The sequence below is a fragment of the Pseudorca crassidens genome, chromosome X (assembly GCF_039906515.1).
Source record: "Pseudorca crassidens isolate mPseCra1 chromosome X, mPseCra1.hap1, whole genome shotgun sequence".
NCBI lineage: Eukaryota > Metazoa > Chordata > Mammalia > Artiodactyla > Delphinidae > Pseudorca > Pseudorca crassidens.
Window position 1 is genome coordinate 71,518,539 of NC_090317.1, and position 22,779 is coordinate 71,541,317.

The following is a 22,779-nucleotide window of genomic DNA, read 5'->3' on the forward strand; positions in this document are numbered from 1 at the left end:
CACCAGAACCTGTGAATATGTTAGGTTAAATAGCAAAGTTCGGAAATAAGGTTTGCAGATGGAATTAAGGTTGCTAATCAGCTGACCTCAATATGGGGAGACTCTCTTGCATGTAGTAGGTGGGCATAATGTAATCACAAAGGTCCTTATAAAGTGAAAGAGGGGGGCATGTGAGGCAGAGTTAGAGAAGGAGATGTGACAACAGAAGCAAGGTCAGAGAGATGGGATATGAGAAAGACTCAACCGGCCGTTACTGGTTTTGAGGATGGAGGAAGGGGACAAAAACCAAGGAATGCAGGCAGTGTCTAGAAGCTGGAAAAGGCAAGTAAACAGATCCTCCCCTAGAAGCGCCAGAGGGAATGCAGCCCTGCCAACACCTTGATTTTACTCCAATGAGACCCATTTCAGAGGTCTAACCTCCAGAACTGTAAGACAATATATTTCTGTTGCTTTAAGCCACTAAATTTGTGGTAATTTGTTACAGGGGCAATAGGAAACTAATACAACTAGCTTTGAACTCAGATGTAGGGTTTAATCCTGACTCCACTATACAGCAATTACTTGACCTTGGTCCAGTCATTTAACCTCTCTGAGCCCTAATATCCTCATCTCATCCTCAGAAATGATGTCCATAATACTTACACTTCGCAGAGTTGAGGTGAAGAGCAACTGAGATGATGAACATAAAAAAGCTAGCGCAGCTTGGCACAGAGAAGGTGCCCGGCAATGTTCTTTTCTTTCCATCAATGCATTTGATGAAATAGTAATTGATACCTAGGATGAATGGTGTTCTGGTAAATGTTTAACCACTGGCTTTTTAAAAAATGCATGCATGTATATACATATATATATATATATGTATTTACTTATTATGTAAGAAGTGAAACACACAATTTATGAATAACAATGAAATAATTATTGCAAATTCCATATAGCCAATTGATTTTCATACAATGAGTTCATTAATTTTGCTGAACTCTTACATCCATAGCCATCCTACAGCTGGAAAAGAAGAGTGAGTGTAGTTCCTACATGAATGGTGGTTGATACTTTCATTTATGTTAATGAGTAAGAAGAAAGTGAAATGGTGAAGAAGTGTTGGAACTTGACAGATTCATCAATGATTCAAACAACTCCTTTGCTGAATCAGATAGTAGTTTCCATGTACTGGAAGCATATTTCTTCAATTTTTGGGGTGTTATTCATGAAGATGGACATCATTTCTGAGGATGAGATGAGGATATCAGGGCTATAAATATGAAACACTCTTAAGTTTAATGTACATTATTTTTTTCTCTTGAAATACAGAATTTTATTCAGAAACTGTTTAAAGTAGCAAAAAACCCTGTCAAGACAGACCAGGTGGAAAATGGCTTCCCAATAAAATGGAATTTTAGGGCAACAAAAGTCTAAAAGGCCACAAAAGAGAAACAGCACCACTGTTATTTGAACAATGGCTAGTTACTTGCATTTTTTGGAATTGTTAATCACTGAATCTGGGTTTTCCTCTGAATTCCACACAGAGCATGCACTACACAACAATTTTATCATAAAATACCTGCTTGCTACACACATTTTAGGACAAGCTACCACCAGAAACAAATCAATACAAATACATCAGGGGCAGAACAATCTCAGTAGTGGGTAACACATTTTGCAGAATTCTGCCGAACAAAGGAACTGAATAGGCTGTGGGCAAAGCAAATGAGGGAGTTAAGGAATGAAATATTTTAAATATTAATAATTAACTCAGACATGGTACTGTATTTTCTGCAAAAGAAAATTAACATTTAGTAACACGCTAACATTTTTATCTCCGAAGAGATTAGTGCACTGGCAAAGTATTCCGATAACAGTGGAGGGCTGGGGACAGCAGGTACCGAAAACACCCAGCCTTGCAGATCCCAAGGTAGCAGTGGCCTTCCTTCACTGATCACTCCCTTTGCCAGAGGTCCAGAAAGAACCTGCAGCATGATCACCTGCCTGTTGAACTTCCACTCTAAGCAGCAAACTTTAAGGAGCCAAAGAGGAGTCCCCAGTGGGCAAGGGGAGCAGAGAAGAGAAACATGTTAAATGTAAACTTAAAAGACAGTAAAATGGGACACAACCCCCATTCAAATCCCAGAGATGCGGGCAAGTCCCCAAAAGTAGTTGTTAGATTTAAAAACTGGACACACCTCATTTCAAACAACAACAACAACAACAACAAAACACAGTACATAGAAATATCAGGGATAACTGGAAAAATCACCAGAGAAATGTTCTATGAAAATCAAGCTCTTCGACTCAACACGTCTCAGGGCTGAAACACACCCTCTATTCATCCAGGCAACAATGCCTCTTGCTTCTTATCAGGGATGCAACTGGTCAAGGACACTAAATGGCTTTACAAAGCAACTTTTCAAACTTTCCTTTTGGGCCAAGGTCTGCGCCTATAAGGATCAGGCAGCCCCGTGAGGGCTGGGAACAGCAGCTCCCAAAGGTTCCAGGTTCTGGCCCTTCCTTCCCAGACACAATGTCAAACACACAGAAGCTCCTGTCATGTTACATTTTACATTTTGAAATATGGAAGCATCTTTTAAATACTCTTAAGGCATTTATTTATTAAAACGTTCTCTGTCAAGATTTCACATTAGCTTAAAATTCAAACCAGTCTTTACACATCTCTACTGAGGTCTCCCCCTTCTCCAGCCATCAGTGCTACCAGCATCCACTCAGTGAGCCCCATGGTCAGCCTCTTTGTTCCCTGGGTGAACCAACTAGATGTTAATACTGCTCTGCTACAAGGTAAAAGCTCCTAACTCAAACTTATTGGAAAAGGAGTGAAACTTCTGCAAAGTGCACTTTAAGAAGAGGTACTTTTTGCTTATGAAAAGAAACCAGTGAGTCCTCTAAGAATAATAAAAGGGAATATTTTACAGTTAAGCACATGATTTGGAGTGAAGAATTCGGATGATGCTCAGCTGGTCCAGGCTGTTAATACTCTTCTTGTTCCTCCTGCAGGCCCCCTTCATCAGGTATCACGAAGCCTTCATCTGTGGCATAGAGAATGTCCACAATCCTCTGCAATACAGGGTTGTTTTCCCCCTCGTTCTCCTGGCAAATCAATTCAATGTTCCTTAGCTTTCCAAAGTAGAAATCTCTCTCTTTCTCCAAGTCTTCGACGGTAAGTTTCAATACGTTGACCTGCTGCATCAATTCGGCTGCTTCGTCATCCCAGGTCCCCACACCAGGATTCTTCCGCACCTCGCCCGGGGCCAGCCTTAGGGGTTGCAGTAGTTCTGTGTGTTGCAATGGGCCTCTGTGGAGCTGCACTGCTAGAGCTGAGAGGTTTCTTCGGTTTGTTCAGAGCTGGAGCAACAAGGGAGGGGGCCACCGCAGTTTCTTGACCTTGTCTGGCAGCTACAGGGTCATAGTATTTCCCGTCATAGTTTGCATCAAAAAACTTCTTGAACCACTGAACGAATTCAAAATTGTCCTGAAACTTTCCTTTTACTAATTTGTCCACAGGAATTATTTTGTCAACACCCATCCTCTTAAAACCTGCTTGTAGTATTTTGAAGTTCTAGATGTATTCGTGTTCTAGCTTAGCTTGGAATTTCACTTTCTTCAAGGCGATGGAGCCAGGGAACAGCATGTCCATAAACTGACAATAGGCAGCCCCTGAGCACAACTGTTCAATCTTTGTCAGATTCAACTGCAGAGACTCATTGATCCAGGCCAGCCTGTCACGTCGACTGAGGCTATCACTGGTGACCGACGTTGAGTACACATTCACTGCCATCTTCCGGCTCCGGTTCCATCTTCGTCTCGTTCAAACCGCCTGACCTAATGTACATTATTAACATTTTCTCCATCACTTTCTCAAGGCTAGAGTACAATGAACAAAACAAGAATCTTTCCCCTTATGTTGACATCTTACATCATTATAAAACGTGTCAAAACTGAGAAATTAACATTAATAACTAAAGTATAAAGCTTATTTGGATTTCACCGATTTTTCCACAAAAGTCTTCTCTCTGTTCTAGGATCCAATCCAGGATCCCATATTGCATTTATTCGGTCACTTATTTGGTAGAATATCCCTCATGTTGGCTTGTTTTCTGTTTTCTCCTATAATTTAATTTTTAACAATAGCTGCGTTTAATAATTGGCTCACAGGTTTCCTAAATATTGAACAATTGGCTCTCATGAGCCACAAGCCCAAGCCAGCTCTAGCACACCACTACCTAGGAAGCTCTAAGCAAAACCGACAATTCATTTGTTTTTTCCATCAATTCCACTAATATTTATTGAGCGCCCTCTAGGGGCTAGTGCTGGAGGTGTGGAGATAACGGAAACGTGCAGTCCTTGCCACTGAGAAAATTACAGGTTAAGGGACGTGGCTGAGCAGTAGCAGATAGCACCCCTAGAGCAATCAGGGCTATGATGGGAGGGAATAGGAGGTGCTGGAGCACTCAGAGGTGGGAGGGACCAACCCTGCCTGGAGAGGTCAAGGAAAGCTTCACAAAAGGAGTAAAGGATGAGCAAGAGCTCCCCAGGTGGGACGCAAGGAGATAAGACGACTGTGTGAGCTGAGTCTTTTTTTTAAAAATAAATTTATTTATTTTTGGCTGCGTTGGGTCTTCGTTGGTGCAAGCAGGCTTTCTCTAGTTGCAGCGAGCCAGGGCTGCTCTTCGTTGCGGTGTGCGGGCTTCTCATTGCGGTGGCTTCTCTTGTTGCAGAGAACGGGCTCTAGGCGCGTGGGCCTCAGTAGTTGTGGCACGTGGCTCAGTAGTTGTGGCTGACGGGCTTAGTTGCTCCGTAGCATGTGGGATCTTCCCGGACCAGGGCTTGAACCTGTGTCCCCTGCATTGGCAGGCAGATTCTTAACCACTGTGCCACCAGGGAAGTCTGTGAGCTGAGTCTTGATGTGTGAGTGAGAATGAGCCAGTCAGTTGAGGAAGCAGAAGGAAAGCAGTCACCATTTATTCTTTCATTCTATAAGCATTTATTAGGCATCAATTCTGTACCAGGCTCTGGAGATGCCCAAATATGTAATGAATAAGGGCATTCAAGTGTGACAAGGGTTGTGATGGTGGAGACGGTGCCTGGGCTGACTTGAAGATGAGGTGGTGTGTGCACATGTGAAGGTGGTACCATGAAGGCGCATGGACATAAGGGCACTGGCCAGACATCTCCTCCCTGGGAGTGCAGAAGAACCTAAGAGTAAGCTCTCAGGCTTCTACCATCACTTCACCTAACGCAACCAACAGCTTTTGCCAGAGGACGACTAATGCCAGAACCTTTCAATTCAGGTACAATATGTTCACACCCCCCTCTTTCCAGCCCCTCACACCCAGAGCCCCGTGTACAGACCTCTGGGAGCTACACTTAGCAACTGACTCCTGCCTTGGGCAGATGGCATATAAATGCTCTCGGGATGAGGTAGTGTTGACCAACTCAAGCAAGGGCTCTTGACCTGGGATCAAGAACCCCCAGAAGAGCTCCTATGTCCCTTTCTCAACCCCCCTAGAGATATATCTCAGCCACTCTATACATCATTATACTGCTTTATTTTCTTCATAGCATTTATTACTATCTGAAATTAAGTCTTTTCTTGCTTTTGCCTGTCTCCTCCCACTAGAATCTCAGTTCCTCAAACATAGAATCCTTGTCTGTCTTGTCATCAATATATCCCCAGCTCACAGCTCAGGGTCTGGCCCATGGGGGGTATTCATGAAATATTTGTGGAGTGGACAAGTGAACGAATGAATGGGTGGATGCATGCTATTATTCAGATTTGAGGGTTGCATTCCTAATCCTCTGTGGCCCAAATTATTTCCCTCAATTTAAAATCCGTTGCCTGTCTTTGGTGCTGTGAACTAAAATGTTGCCTGGATGTTGCAGCCATCAAGCCACCACATTACAGCTGCCCCTAAGGAAACTCAGGATAGAAAAAGGATGCCTGCCATCTAGCAGTCAACTGCTGCAGCCACCCCCGATGGTGTACCCTGAGGAGACTCAGGATGAGAAAGCACAGGATACTGGCCCCAGATAGCAGAGGTGCATATCAAAGGAATGATTTCAGTGAGCCCAGACTCTTGTATCTTCCCATACATAGAAAGCGCTAAATTCCTTAACTTGAGATATCTGGTTTTCTTTCATTGACAGTAAGCTTTTGATGTTCCGACTACCTGGTCTTTTGTTGCAAAAACTCCCGTATATCCTGGCTCACCCCCTTGGCTCTTAGGAACAGTTTCCCAGCATTATCTGAGATGCTGTGTCCCAGGCTAGAAGTCCTCAGAATGTCTGCTGAATAAAACATAGCTCTCAACTTTTAGGTTATGTGTTTTTTTCCAGTCAACAGTGCCTTGACTCTAAACTTGAACCTTACATGGAGGAAGAAAACTGACATGCATGAAATTCAGAGTGCTCCTCTTGGAATTGTTGTGAGAATGTGAAAGATAATGACAACTAATATTTGTTGTGTTTACTAAGTACCAGTTCCCATTCCAAGCACTTCAGATGCATTCAATAAATATTTGTCGAGTCTCTACCAGGTGCCAGGCACTGTTTAGGCCTTAGGGGTACAGCAGTGAATAAAAGACAAAGTAATCTCTACTTTTAGGGAGATTAACCTTAGGGACCTTAACCATTAGCTCATTTAATCTGAAAACAACCTTGAGATGCAGACCTTGTGATCAGTCCCATTTTAAAGATGAGGAAACTGAAGCACAAGGTTAGATCACACAGCAGAGCCAGGCAGTCTGGGCCCCGAGCCTGTGTTCTTAACCAATAGGCTCCCCTGCCTCCTGAAGAGCTATTATATAGCGAAGTGCTTGGCAAACTTTGAATGACTTTGACAAATTTGAGTTCCTATTTTTCTTGGTGGGAGCATGGTGTGGGGAGGGGGCAGGAAAGAGACTGGGCCAGGGAGCTCAGAGGATGCGTGGAGAGCAGTGATCCCGGAGGTGCCTTTGGTACTACTTAGGCCAGGAGAGCACTAGCTGTGTCTCTGGAGTCCCCACTGGCCTCTTGCGGGGGCTGTCAGACTTAGCAGACTCACATGGAGTAAGGCTGCATGAAAGAGGCTGCAAGGCCTCCTCACCAGCATGTACTTAGCTCTTTGTGGATTTTTTTTTTTTTTTTTTTGGCTAGAGTCCTGTCCTGGTTCCCCTTCTACTGATTTGTTGCCCTTATGGGGGCCCTGCCCCACCCCCCCTGCATAGTCCTCCCATTCAGCCTCTCAGCCCAAGAAGACAAAGGAAAGTTTGGCCAACCCCCACTGGGCTTTTCTGGTTTTCTGTTTCCATTGGAACAAAGAACTGCTCACCAAGTGCTCTCTGATCTTTGGAATGAGAAAGGAAAATAGTTTATCACATGGAGTACCCCACACACACCACCCCCATCACTCACTGGTCTCAGCCTCTCAGGACACCCAGATTCCTGGCAAGGCTAGGCAGGGAAGGCGCCTCCCTTCTGCTCAGCCTTCAGGGAGCCGGCAGGAGAGTGATGACTTCCATCTGGGCTGGCCTGCTTTCCACTCCTTGGGCTCCACCTGTGTCCTAGATGGAGCAGAAGGAAGAAGGAAGCATCCTCCCTCCTGCCTCTCCCACAGCTCCAACCACACAGATGAGCCTCCTAGACCTTGGTCAACAGATTTCCAAGTGATTCCTGCAGAAGGATGAGAGGTTGCTTGGGACCTTGGGCAAATTCCTTAATCCCTCCAAGACTCAGTGTTCACTGAAAAATGGGTCGAAGAATGCCTGCTTCATAATGTTATTGCAAGGATTAAAATTTTAAGTGAGAAATGTTTGAAAAATGCTAGGCCCCAACTAGACTAGGTAGAAGAATTTAGTTTGGTCTAGGAGAGGAGATGGCATTGCTCCAGAGATGGGCCTACCTGAGTGGTAGGTGTGGTAGAAACTTTTGCTCTGGAAAGTGGAGTAGGACGTCCTCCCAACTGCTGGGCTCTGCCAGACTTCTCCCTTGCACCAGGCCTTTGGGTCAGAGCCAGATACCCTTTGCAGAGCACCGCTGGCTTGATCGAATGTGGCTGACGGCAGCCACCCCATCCCCCATCATTATGTAACCAGCTATATACCATGGTGTCTTTATAGATGTGGGTTGAAAAGAAGATGGCACATTGGAAGAGGTCAAGAAAGCAAAAGGGAATGGCAGGGGTGAGGACCTCTGCCCTTGTGTCCATGGGGCCTGAGTTGCAAACCCAGATGGCCAGGCCCTCACTTTACCCCTTAGAGATGATCACAGATCCCTCACTTTATCAAAGAGCAAACTGAGGATCATAGAGCAGAAGGGACTTGCCCAAGGTCACCCTGGCTAGACCTGCTAACTTCTATGGACTAGTGGGCTCTCTGTTTCCCCTATACAACCTGCTCCTGTGAATCCAGGTCACATGGTCCAGAGATGGCCCAGAGCAGTCTCACTGATCCCCTCAGTCTACCTGTTTATTCAGTAAGTCCTCATTGAGTGCCTACTATGCACCAGGCACCTAGATTAGAAGGCAATGTCTGATTTGGGGGAAAATGAAACAATGAAGGGACTTGGGGGGGCAGCAGAGTTGGGGATGGTGCTTTATAAGAGGATGGTCAAAGAAGGATTTATTGAGAAGGTGACATTTGAGCAGAGATCTGAAAGAAGTGAGGGAGTGAGGCCCGCAGATATCTGGAGGAAAAGAATTCCAGGCAGAGGGACTTCCCTGGTGGCGCAGTGGTTAAGAACCTGCCTGCCGATGCAGGGGACAAGGGTTTGAGCCCTGGTCTGGGAAGATCCCACATGCCGTGGAGCAACTAAGCCTGTGCACCACAACTATCGAGCCTGTTCTCTAGAGCCTGTGAGCCACAACTACTGAGCCTGCGTGCCACAACTACGGAAGCCTGCGCTCTAGAGCCTGTGCTCCTCAACAAGAGAAGCCACCACAACGAGAAGCCCATGCACTGCAACGAAGAGTAGCCCCTGCTCACCATAACTAGACCCACGTGCAGCAATGAAGACCCAACGTGGCCATAAATTAATTAATTAATTAATTTTTAAAAAATGAAAAAAAAAAAAAGAATTCCAGGCAGAGAGAACAGCAAATGCAAAGACCCTGAAGCTGTCTGGGAACAGCAAGGAGGCCAGAGTGGCTGGAGCAGAGTGAGTGAGGGAGATAGTGGTAAGACATGAGGTCAGACAGGTCGTGGGGGGACAGATCACTCAGGACCTTGTGGGCCATTGTAAGAACTTAGGCTTTTAGTCTGAAATAGAGACCCATTAGAGGGTTTTGAGCAGAGGCAGGACATGACCTGACTTATGTTTCATCAGGATCACTCTGACTGCTGTGTCGAGAGTCGATGTAGAGGATCCAATAACTTTATCTAACAGGCAGACCTGGTAGGAAGCTGTTGCTAATATCTAGGCGACAGATGATGGTGGCACAGACCATGATAGTGGTAACAAGTGGTTCAATTCTGGATACTACGAAGGTGGAAATAACATGATATGCTAATAGAACGGAGATGGGAAAGGAGAGAAAGAGAGAAGAATGACTTTGGGGTTTGGGTCCTGAGCAACTGGAAAGTTGGGGATGCCATTAGCTGAGATGGGCAAAACTGTAGGAGCAGCAGGTTTGCGGGGAACAGTCTGGACTTTGGCTTTGAACGTGGTAAGTTTGAGATGCCTATGTGACACCCATGTGGATGCCTGTGAAAGCCAGACCAGGAACAGCATGTCCTCCCTCCATCCCTCACTCATACACTCGCTAGTTCAGCAAGGATGAGGCGAGCAAGCCCAGGCACTGGGGATGCGGCTCCCTGGCTGGCTTCCCTGTCGTCAGTCTCTTCCCCATCCTGTCCACATGACACATGCGGGCTCCAGTGGGGGCCTTCCAAAGCCAAGGTCAGATCTGTCACTCTCCTGCTCTAAGCCCTCAGCTGGTCCCCACTGCCTCCAGAGTAAAAAATTATCCGTCCTGTTCCTGCCACTCCCAGCCCCCCATTCCTTACATACCTGTCACAGAGCGACTCACCAGGGCCTGAGCAGGCCATCCAGAGCCATAACTCCAAGGGTCTGCTCAGGGGCTGCCCCAGGCTAGGAGAGGCCTGCCCCCTCCTCAGCTTGCTTTACTTGATTTCTTCCTCCAGGACCTGGCCAAGCCATCTCCTCTCACCTGAAGCCTGCCTTTCTCAGCTTTTACACACACAGAGGGAGCCTCACCCAGGGAGCCCTGAGCCTTTACACATTTGAGAGTCACTGTTTGCTCTCCTGTCTCTCCCCTCACTGTGCTAGTTGCTCCTCGAGGGCAGGGATTATTTATTTATTCATCTCTGTAACCCCAGGATAGCCCTTGCCAAGGTACCCAATAAAGTTTTATTGAATGAATGAATGGTCTAATATGCGACAATAGAGAGGCTAAGGGATCAGAGGGAGAATTCATTTGGCTGAAGGAGGGAGGTCAGAGAAAGTGTCACAGAGATGCTAGTTAAGCTGGGTTTGGAAGATCAGGAAAGATTTAGCCAGGCCAAAAGAATTCTCAGTGATGTGCAACTAAATTTCACTTCTCACAATGGTCACAAACTGGCAGCCAGGAGGCTGAATATGGCTTACAGATGCTTTTAGTCTGGTCATTATTTTTTTTTTAACCATGTGAGGAGACAGGCATTATGTTTGGTCACGCCACAACTCTCAGCCCTGTTAACTGCCAAGGGTGGCATGGTGAGTGTGGCCCTGCATGCATATGAGTTTGCCTCCCTGGCTCAGGGAACCCCCAAAATGCTCACTGTCCAAAATTCCTACTGCTAAGGGGAGGACAAACTTGGCTCATTCAAACTAAGCCCCAAGCCATGGAAGCCACATGGCCATGCCAGGCCTGACCAGCTGGTTACTAGCCATGGGGATGAAGACCCAAATGCTCAGCAACTACCAGACCATCGTCTCGACCTCAAAGTCCCCTAGGTGTGTGAGAGCTCTCCTCACAATGGTAGGAGAGGATGCAGGGCTTGGGCAGTGTGTAGGAAGCAGCTGCAGAGCCCAGGCCAGGGCTTGTCTTACCCTGACGCCCAATTACTCGAAAGGTAGAGAAAAGCAACCACAGAGTCCCCTCAGTGGCTCCCATCTCAGAAGGAGATGGCATTTCAGCAAGAAGCCTCACTGTGTGATGATGACAAGGCTGAACACGAGGCGTGGGTATGGGTCTGCAACCAAGACTCCAGCCTTATCTCCTTTACCCGCTAGTCAGAGAGAGCTGGGTTTCTAGGACACCCACGGCAGCTGAGTGTGCCAACAATGGCACAACTGTGCTGCCAGACACAGGCCCAGTGGGCTATGCGGAAATTAAGGTGAGAGCAGTTGGCTCCACGCCCATGTAGCTGACAATGGGGCTCTCCAGCCTTTCCTGTGTTTGCTCCTGTCACTGCCAGAACATCCTGGTTTCAACCTGCAAGCCACAAATCCACACACAACAGCTATAGCCAAGTTTCCCAGTCATGTCAGAAACATGTACATAACACACAGTACAGCCACGGTCATACCATCCACCACATCACATCTCCCCATGTGCATGGTCTTTAGCCTGAGCTGCAGCCGAGCCCCACCTAGCCGCCTCTCCTGCCCTTCAGCGGCTGTGATGTCTTATACTTCCCCAAGCAGGTGTGCCCACCTCTCCTTGCACACGCAACGGTCTTACGTGTCTCACCCAACGCCTTGCTGACATGAGTTGGGTGCAGTCATGCAAAGGAAACCAACAATACTAAAAAAATAATTTAAAACTGTTTCTCTAGGGCTTTACATGTGTTCCATAAAGTTTCTTTGGTAGCAGATGCAAACTCATATATAGAATGGATAAACAACAAGGTCCTACTGTATAGCACAGGGAACTATCTTCAATATCCTGTGATAAACCATCATGGAAAAGAATAAGAATAGATATATATGTATAACTGAATCACACTGCTGATTTCTAGTTTCACTAGAAACTAACACAACACTGTAAATCTTCACTTCACACTTCAATAAAATAAATTTTTTAAAAATTTCTTTGGAAAGTTTACTTTCTCCATTCTATTTGCCTTTGAAAAACAGTACTAGGGATTCACCTCCCTGAGTTCAGAAGCTGCCAAGCACGAAAGGGCAGAAACAGGGAAGCAACACCACACAGTCAATCCCTTTCACTCCAGGAAGCTCCCTAGAATTATCCCAGACACATGAAACAGCTTAGTCAGAAGCACTGTCTGTCTTCTCCCCTCTGCCTTTCTCATCCTCCCTGTCCTCATCAGAAATGCCTATAACTGCTACATACAGTGTGACTTCACCATGTGTGTCCCCTGACTGAATAACCCCTCTATGCCTTCCACATTGAGTTCGGGGGCAGCCGGGCTATACATACCCCAAGTCAGTGGGCCATCAGAGGTTCCACTTTTACTCAGTGATTGTGCCCAGTGATGGACACATATACCTGCACCAGCCCTTTGCCCAGCTCCCAGTACCTTTCACCCAGGTGCTGCCCAAACATGTGGGGCTCAGCTGCTGTCTGGGCTGAGCGAGTGTCTTCCAGCAGCCGCTATGTTGGTCTGGCATCCCCCTGGTGAGCCGAGCCTTGCCAGCCTGTGGCCAGGCAGGTTTGCAGCTATGTGGCCCTAGGGACCAGCTAATGCAAAGGAGCCCAGTGGTGAGAATGCTGTCCCTGACCTTCCTTGCCCACCCTGCACTTCTCTGTGGAGTCTCAATGTGGACCAGGCCACCGAGAGCCAGGCGGAGATCGAGAGCCTGGCTTGCTAGCACACACTCCACATTCAGCACTTTGTCCTGGAAAGGATCCTGCCAGGCAACTTAAGCTAAATTCATACTTTGTGCCTGCAACCGATGCCCCCTGTGTATGTATGCCCAGCTGGCTGCCAATGAGCTTGCTGTGCTTGGTCCTTTCTAGATTGTAAATGGGCCCCACTGGTGCTGGGTTATGTGAAGACAATCACTTTCGATGGAATAACATCTCCCCCTGCAGCTGACTGACAAAATCAGAATACTAAGGGCACACACCATTGTTCTTTGGTGGCCTGTTTTGGGAGGGCAGAGCCAGTCAGGCCTGGCTGCTGTGTATGAGATGACATTAGAAACCACTTAAGCAAAGCACTTGCAATTTTCATTTCAAAGCAGGTCAAGCAGAATCCTGGCCTTGCCAGAGTTGAAAGGTGCATAAACACCACCTCATCCAAGGGTCACAAATGTAAATGCCTTTAGGCACCAAGCAGCTAATGAAAATGAGCGAGGAGGGGAGGTGTAAGAAAATGAGGGAGGGGGTGTGGAACTGGAGCCCAGTTGCCTTACAAAAAGGCATTTAAATTCATTTTAATGTGCCAACCAGCAAAGCAGGCCTGCAGGCCCTTAGGGCCAAAGACCTGTAAGTTTGGGAGTGCTGCTGGAGACAGGAAGCCCAGAGAGAGGAAAGGACTTATTCAAGGTCATGCAACTAGTCAGTGACAGAGGTCCCTGAACAGCTATTTGGCAAAATGAGCCTTTATCACATTCATTCCTTCAGCAAACAAGTCCTGATCACCACGAGGTCCTAGGCTTCCTCCTGTGCCATCAGGGTCCCAGAAGTGAACCACACATGCTCTCTATCTTCAAGACAGTCTCAGTCCAGTAGGGAAGTGTCAAGAACTAAGACCGGAAATTGAGATTGACAGCAGAGAGCATGGGACCTTGAATGTCAAGCCGAGGCATTTGGATTTTATGCTGGAACCAGCAGAGAAGCCTTGGGAAAGTCTGAGCAGGTCTCAGAAAGCTGTTCTATAGGAAGATTCATCCATCAATGGTAACAAGATGGACTGGGGCCAGGCCAGTGGGGTGGGAGGTGTAATTGGAGACACACAGAGTGGCTGAAGAAACCAAGAGTCTATGTCTAAGGTAATGAGATTGAGGGTCACTAAGAAGACAGGGGAAAGGATGAATGTGTAAGACACTGCAAATCAACAGGGTGGGGCTTCCAGAGGCAAGAGTGTGTGTGTGGGGTGGGGGGAGCTGGGGTGAAGGAGATGGGTTGGCAAAAGGCGAGAATAGGGAAGAATCAAGATGACTCCAAGATGGGGTGGATTGCTGGAATGCCAACAGACAGGAAGAAACCCGGGAATCGGGTAGGGGGAGAGTGGGTGGGTGAGGATTCCCAAATGTTTCTCTGTGACAGCAGCCTCAAGACCAATAGGAAGAATCTGGTATTATCTGTTTTACATTATTGGAGCCTCTCCTTCCTCAGTATGGAAAATTGAGCCAGGGCCTCTTGACCTCTCGACTCTTCCATGTGCCCGGAAGTGACCCCTGGGGAAATCCCACTCGGTGCTTCTGGGTGAAATGGTCCAACGATTTAACAAATACTAATCAAATAAATAACTAAAATACATTCTCCACCCCCGGCCTCTTTCTGTCCCCCACTCCAAAACAGCTCTGTGGGAAAGTCAATTTGGGAATTTCCCACATGTGTCTATGACTGCAACCCCAGAGCAGTGGTCTAAGTCAGCTACAACCTTCAAAATTCTGTATTTGCTTCTTATATCAAAGGCAGCCTGCTGGCTGGGAGAGCCCTGGTGATGTTGTAAAATATTTCCCCATGTCACCTCAGGGGCTACCTGGAACTTCTGTACTAGCTTCCAAAGGTGTGGGCTACCAGGTCGAGAGAGGCCTGCCAGGCATGTGACTGAAACATATGACCCACTCACCCCCCACCCCCCACAGGGATGTTCATTTGCCTTCCGTTCCCTCTCAAGTTGCCCTTTCCTCTTCCCTCTGGAAGAGGGTGCAGCATCAGTGAACAAGCCAGAACCGCTGTGGGGTTCCAAAAATAGATGAAGACTTCCAGTCCAAGTTTTGGCTACAGAAAGGGGACTTGAAAAGCTGCAGATGAAACTGAAGCTGAAGGATGCATAGGGCTCTGGAAAGAGTAGGGGCTTTGGAGTCCAACTTTGGTTCAGATCTCAGCTTGGCCTCATTCCAGATGCATGGTCTGGTCAGTTTTTTTCATGCAAAAAATTGTTATTATGATACCTCCCTTTCAGGGTTACTGTGAGAATTAAATGTGATGATGCATGCACAGTTCCTGGTACATAGTAAATGCTCAATACAAATTAATTTCATCTTCCATATCTTCTGCTTTTGAAGACAAGGTCCTTAAAAAATAAGGACCAGGTGTTATACCAAAATACCACCTAGTGAGACGGGTCAGTGGAGAGGAGAGCTGAGGAGAAGGGAAAGGGTGCCAATATCTCATTTTACCAAGTGGAGATTCAAAAGGTGCAGATGATAATTGATGGAACAAAAACATAAAAGTGTTAGTATACTGCATAAATTACTAGATTAACCAATAAAAGAATAAAAATGGTGATATAGCCATATAATGGTGATAAATCCTCAACTAGCTTAGCAGGAAGTCAACAGATAATCTCCCAAAATTGGTAAATGAAGGAATAAAAGAAGTGTTTTATTTAGAGAAATGAGGGGTAAATACAGGAAGAAAAGAACAAAAGTTGGTTGCCTTCCAGAAAGGGGACTGGGTGGGGTTCCTTCAGGGATCTGTTGTTTCTTTCCATGGGAGTGTTCCACTTTGATTACAAAAACCCAACCAGGAATAAGATGGAAAGTCTGGACCAGCACCTACGCCCACCACCTTAACGGATGGCCCACAGCATCACAGCTGCCATATGCTTCACCTTTAGCACCCTTCCCTGCATGTTGTGCATGTCCCTCATTTGAGGTAGACCAAAGCCTTAAAAGGGGGCAGAAACTTGATTAGGCCAGTTGCTCAAAGAAGCTCCCTTGCAGGAGAGCAGAGATGGCAGTCAGAGTGGCATGGGGCACAGGCCAACTTGAGAAGTCCTTTACAGAACACATTCTCCACTGGGAAGGGTCTACCTGTCCTGCCCCTGGATCCCCAATTTGATGATCAGTTCACACTAGCTGACCATAGATAGCATCCCGAAGTGCCAGGATATGGCACATGTGGCTACGCGAGCAACTCTACCCACCCATAGCCCTGCTTGCAAGGAGAAAGATCTACGCCAACTTCCAGCCCAGAAGGAGCCCACCACTCTCCATCCCACTGCCTGAAACTTCTGCCTGGAAGCTGCCTTGAGGCTCTTTTCTTAAAAATTCATTCATCCAGAATTGACTGATGCCCAGCAGGAATGCGAAGACCACTTCAAGGGAGAGTAAATTAAACCTTTTTCACTTTCAGGCAGAGGGAGAATTAGAAAAGTGCTGAGGGAAAATTTTGCCTGTGTGACAGTTTTGCCTGGGGCCAGGCCAGGACCGGACTACCCTAAAACACACATATGAGCACATGCACACACACACACAGCCAGGGAATACACACTCACACAGAAACACCTCCTATGATCTCTGATAAACCCTTTTCCCTTTATCAAGTCTGCCATGGTGGCTCTGGGTAGTTCGTTTCTCCTTCCATTTTTTCATTTACCAGTTTTATTGAGATACAATTCATATACCATGCAATTCAAACAATTAAAGTAGACAATTCAATGGCTTTTAGTATATTCACAGAGTTGTGTATCCATCACTACAGTCAACTTTAGATCATTTTCATCATCCCCCGAAAGAAACCCCATACCCATTAATTCCCTATTCCCCCTTCCCCACAGTCCCTAGCAAACACTTAATCTATTTTCTGTCTCTATAGGATTTGCCTACATAATCATACAATATGTAGGATTTTGTATCTTGCTTCTTTCACTCAGAATACTGTTTGCAAGTTTCATCCATGTTGTAGCATGTATAAATCTTCATTCCTTTCGATGGCTGAATAATATTCCACCGTATGGATCTGGATATACATTTGTTTATTCACTCACACACTGAAGAACACTGAGTTGTTTCCATCTGTTGGCTATTATGAATAATGCTCCCATGAACTTTGTACAAGCTTTTGTGTGGACATGTGTTTCCATTTCTCTTGGGTATAAACCTAGAAGTGGAATTGCTGGGTCATATGGTAACCTGGGTAATATATTTAACCTACTGAGGAACTGCCAGACTGTTTTCCAAAGTGGCTGTGCCATTTTACATTCCACTAGTAGTGCATGAGGGTTCCAGTTGCTCCACATCCTTGCAAACACTTGCTATTTTCCATATTTTTGATTATAGCTATCCTATTAGGTGTGAAGTGGCATCTTATGGTCTCAATTTGCATTTCCCTCATGACTGATAACGCTGAGTATCTTTTCATATGCTTGTTGGGCATTTGTATATCTTCTTTGGAAAGCTGTTTATTCAGATCCTTTGTCTATTTTTAAATTGGGTTATTTGTCCTTTTGAAATTGAGTTAAGAATTCTTTATATATTCTGTATACAAGTTCCTTATCAGATACATGATTTACAAAAATTTTCTCTCATTCTGTGGGTTGTCTCTTCACTTTCTTGATGGTGTCCTTTGAAATGAAAAAGTTTTTCACTTTCGATTAAGTTCAATTTATCTATTTTTTTTTGTCACTTGTGCCTTTGGTACCATATCTAAGCAACCACTGCTTAATCCAAGGTCATGAAGATTCACACCTATACTTTCTTCTAAGAGTTTTAGCTCTTACATTTAGGTCTTTGATCCATTTTGAGTTAATTTTTGTATATGGTGTGAGGTTAGGGGTCCAATTTCACTTGCTTTTGCATGAGGACTCTCATTCCTTTTTATTTCCAAGGGCAGCACCTTAACTGAGAACTGGGTCTAGGCAAAATCATGACTCATAATAATTACCAATGTCACTGATTAGGTCTCTACTAGATACTCACATATGCTATCCCTTATTTTTACAGCAACTCTTCAACGTAGACCTTTGTACTATTCTCATCTTACATTTGATCAAAGTTGTCCCTCTTTCCACAATTGGCAAGAGGCAGGGCCAGGATTTGCATCAGGCCTGTCTGCCTCCAAAGCCTAGATTCAAAGTGCTGCACCAGGCTGCAGAAGTAAGCATGGTAATAGTGCTTGAGATATGCTGGTTGAATGACTCGATAAGGACAGGTTGTTGACAACAGCTGATGTTGCACAGGAAGTGATCCCGGGATAGGCTAAACGATGCCTGGACCAGGAGCAACTTAGCAGAAAAATGAGCAGTAACTTCGGCATTAAGTACTGAATGCACCAAAAGCTTCTGGTCTGATGTAGGTGTGCCATTTCACTCTTCCATGACTGAGTAAAATCTCTAGCTTGGAATCTCTTTCTTCTAGTCCCATGCAGAGTGAGGTTAAAGACCTATAGTAGTTTGTTGGGCCTGGAAATACATGAGGATTACCTGAGAAGCTGTTCTGAGCAAAGTCCTGGCACCAAATGAGGGCCCCATAGATGGGATTGAGTATAAAGTACCCAAGGGCAGGGGCTGGCAGGGCCAAGGGAGGGATCTGACCAAGATTCCCATGTAAAGGAGAGCACTGTAATCAGGGCCTGAGAATGCATGGACACCTGAGAATTGGCTAGTAAGGGAAAACCTAAAAGAAAAGTTTAAGAGATGTCTAATGACTTCTTAGTTTATTTTCTAATAGTAATAATAATAATAGCAGCTTAAATTAAGGCTTCTTATGTGCCAGGTACCATGCTAACTGCTTTACATGTATTAACTCATCTCATCCACATGAGAACCTCATAATAGAGATACTGTCATTATGTCTATTTTACACACGAGAAAACTGAGGCAAAAAGAGGTTAGGTAACTTGCCCATGGTCACACAGAGAGTAAGTAGCAAAGGTGGAATCTGAATTTAGGCCACCTGGCTCCAGAGTCTGTGCAGTTATGCTATTAGGCTGTATAAGTACAAGTGGAATGTAAATAAGGGAGGTGGGAGAAAAAAGCACAGTCACCTTCTTCTAGAAAGTTATATTATGATTTCAGAAATTTTCCACTATCCTCCTAGTGAGGTGTCTGGAGCACTTTGAAAAGTTTTTAAAGGTTTACCAATAAAAAATGGTGCCACGATTAGGACTGTGGTTTTACCTCATTGGAAAAGGTCAAGAAAGAGAGATCCATTAATCCAAAAGTTTCCAATTTCACCTAGTATGGGACACATATTCTGGGAGGACAAACATTAGTTAAGGTTTATAAAAGAACTTACTGTGTATAAGACAATGTTCTGAGAGCTTTCATGAACTGTTAAATTTAATAATCACAATAATCCTTTGAAGTAGGTACTATTATTGTCCCCCATTTTACAGATGAGAAGATGAGACACAGCTTTTTCAAGGTTACACAGATTATTAGTGGCAAAACTGAGATTTATATCTGGGAAGTCCATCCTTCCATCTGGGGCACCTGTTATGCTAAACCAATCTTGCCAAAGTCTATAAGGGAGGCTGTTACCAAAGAAGCCAGACTATAACGTTATCCTGCTGTCCTCAATCCCTTTTTTGTTTTGCAACTTGTTTTAAGCCTACTTTTAAAAGTTCCTTGTGTTGACTTCAGCAGTTTAGAAGTTTTCATAAGCACCAACATATCCTGGCCCAAGCCACCCAGATACCACTGTCACACAGTTGTACTACTCTTTTCTACTGGTTTATCATAGAGAAAAAACAATGCCCTATGATTTTCCAGAAGGAAAAGTGTATCTCAAGTGTCTCCCTTATCTTCCTGCCCCTGCTTCTGTAATATATTAGAAAGACAACAGGCTTTAGGGTAGACAGATCTGGATTCAAATCCTGCTTTCTCTGCTTCCAGGCTGGGAGGCCTTGGGCAGGTTGCTTTGCCTCGGTCTGTTCCTCTATGATATAAGGATAATCATAGCAGCTATTTTAGCCCCCAACCCCACCTCCCTCCTCCTCCAACGTCATACATATACTGAGTTCCTGCACTGTCCCAGGCACTTGGAGGCAGGGGAGAGAGGAAACGGAATAAGACAGGAAAGCATATTTAGGGCATGACAAGAAGTCCAATGTGACTGAAGTATTGTATAGAGAAGGTAAGGAGGACTGAGACCAGAGCAAGACTCTTGAATGCCTCAGACAAATGGGTTAAACTATATTTGAGAGGCAATGGAGCCTTTGAAGGTCTTCATACAAGGAATGATGCAATCACGATGAACGTTTGTCGAGTACTTATTCCAGGTTAGGCATGATTCTTCACTAAATCCTCACAACAGGACTATGAGTAGGTACTACTATTTTGCATATTTTGCAGGTGTGGAAACAAAGACTCAGAAAGATGGACTCACTTGCCCAAGATCTCGCATAGCTTATAAATGGCAGGCCTGGGACTAAATCTATACAGCTGGATCCCGGAGCCCTAGGAGGCTCTGTTATTTTGAGGTAACTCAATCAATCAGGGTTGTACACAGTAGACTGGAGGGGAGGGCAGAAAACAGAAACCATTTAGGAGGTCATTATAGTCATCCAAGGGAGGATACAAGTGAAATGGAGGCAGTAGCACAGACGCTGAAAATAGTCTTCTAGAACTGGGCAAATGAGTTAATGTGGGAGGTGGGGGGGTGGTTAATCTAGCCCAGAAGTGGGAGGGGCAGGAAGAGGCTTGTCCCCCCATGTTCTTAAAAATTAAGAATAATTGTCAACAGCTTTAAACAGGACAGTTTAATATCTGGATTTCAGTCTTCTCTTAATGAACCAGAGGATTTGGCAGCACTGGGCTGGCACTCCCACAGGGCACCAGTGGCCTGGGGCCCAGCAGTAGCTTCCCTCTTGAGACAGAGAACCATGCCCCAAGGCCCTCTGGGCCCTGCTTCTCCACCTTACCTGGCTGGCCAACGGGGGCCCTGGAGCCCCTAAGCCCTGAATTTTGTTAGACTGCAAACCCAGATGCTGGGGGGAATGAATTTGGTGGGGAGGGGCTCGTTTAGGAGAGGAGAGAAACACTGTCTCTGTAAATAAAGAAAATTCAGTGCCAAGAGAAGGAGGAGATAAAGCAGCTAGGGGAAGGGGGGCAGGGAGTAGGCTTTGAGATGACAACTGGCATGACAGGAAGGGACAAAGGTCAAGGGGGGGTGAGGACATCATGGGGTCCAGGCTTTTTAAAGAAGAAATTGGAGGCATTTACTGATGGAGAGGGGGGAAGACAGAGAGAGAGAGAAAGAAAGGCAGGAGTGGGGGAGGCAATGTCTAAAATCCAAAGGTTCTGGCAAAAGCTTAGAGGCCATCCTGCAGATGTGCTGGGAAGCTGTGGGAGGAGGGAGGTTGTGCTCAGAACAGAGAATTAAAGAGTGAGATATCTTGATAAAAATAAAAATACATCCATGAATGATGAAAAGAGTAAATTAGAGGAGTTCAGAAGGATAGGAAACGGAGAGGCCAGTGTGCTGCCATGGCCATGGTCTCAAAGCAGTCAATTCCTCAGTGTGCCTGAACTCCCTTTGCAAAAGGCAAATGGAGGAGTGTCCCCAGGGAACAGATATGTTGGTATCTGCACCTCCAGCCATGTGACACTGCATCCAGGGTTTGAGGTTGCCAGATTTGGGAACAAAGGAGCAGTGGCTGCCCAGAATCAAGACACACACAGGCTGAATAAGGAGGAAGAGAAGTAAAAGCTGCTATGGCTACCTCTTCTCTTTGGGGTCCTGCACTTCTTTGAAACTCACCATTCCCTTGATAAAGTGGTCAGGATGAGTAGGCCAACAAGAGAAACAACTGGAGAGAGGGTGTCAATTTAGAAGAAGACATCTTTCTTAGTGGCACAGCCTTACTGCACTTTCCATTGAGGTAAGAGTTTCCCAGCCTGGCTGGTATTCAGAATTCTATGCCTCAAAAGGAGAAAGCAAGTCAGAGAGAGAAGGGAAATGATCTTTCCCAAATGGTCGGTGTGGAAGGGGTCATGAAAGCAGTTAAAAGTCACAGCACTGTCACAATCTGCTTTTGTACATTTTTGGACCAAGGCTGTATGTTTCTAGAGACCAAATGACGAGCTATTTTGTCCTCTTGCAAACATTTAGCCAAGATAGATTTTCCAGTAAAAAATTACGATGGGTGTTTCCCTGGTGGCGCAGTGGTTGAGAGTCCGCCTGCCGATACAGGGGACGCAGGTTCGTGCCCCGGTCCGGGAGGATCCCACGTGCCGCGGAGCGGCTGGGCCCATGGGCCATGGCTGCTGAGCCTGCGTGTCCGGAGCCTGTGCTCCGCAACGGGAGAGGCCACAGCAGTGGGAGGTCCGCGTACGGGAAAAAAAAAAAAATTACAATGAAATTTCCAAACCATAGCTGTATCAGCAGCAGAGCAGGCCCTATATAACCATAAGTATTTCCCAGGGATGAGATTATTTCTGCTGCTCCAGGGATCAGAATGCTGTACACATATACTGCTGTTTCCCCCTCTGATTAATGCCTGATTCTGTAGGACAGCTACTCTGCAAAACATCAGCACTTAGGTGATAAACCTCAAACTATTTATTTGGTTTATTTTTGAAATGTCTTACATTGTAACCCCATTTCACTTTTCGTATGCTTTCTTTCCCTCTGAATAAAATCTTGGGTTTGAGCTAATTGAGTTCTAGCGGAGAAGGAGCCCCCACCAATTTTTTTTCCACTGGAAAAATGTTAAGTAGGGATGTGGGACTTCCAGAATGGCTCTATGGGAAGCTGGTGTGACTCCCCTGTGAAACAACCATTTCACTGGTGAAAATTATTTTTAAAAACAACCATATAAAGTCTCTGGAGATTTGCCCTCAGGGCATACTGCAAGTAGAGAAACATTTATTCAAGAAAATTTACTAAATCTTGGTAAGAACAGTGAGAGTCTGTGGCATTTGAGTCATGACGTCTTCCAATTCCATACCCCACCCCCACCCCCGCCAGCTCCATCTTACAGAAACACTGTTC

The 22,779-nt window shown here is 45.6% G+C and overlaps 1 protein-coding gene and 1 pseudogene across 5 annotated transcripts in view; both read right to left on the reverse strand.

The window, feature by feature from the left end:
* NHSL2 (NHS like 2) overlaps nucleotides 1–22,779 on the reverse strand; it is a 276,883-nt gene that overhangs the window by 160,972 nt on the left and 93,132 nt on the right. The window lies entirely within an intron of this gene.
* LOC137216431 (microtubule-associated protein RP/EB family member 1 pseudogene) lies at nucleotides 1,333–3,823 on the reverse strand (annotated as a pseudogene).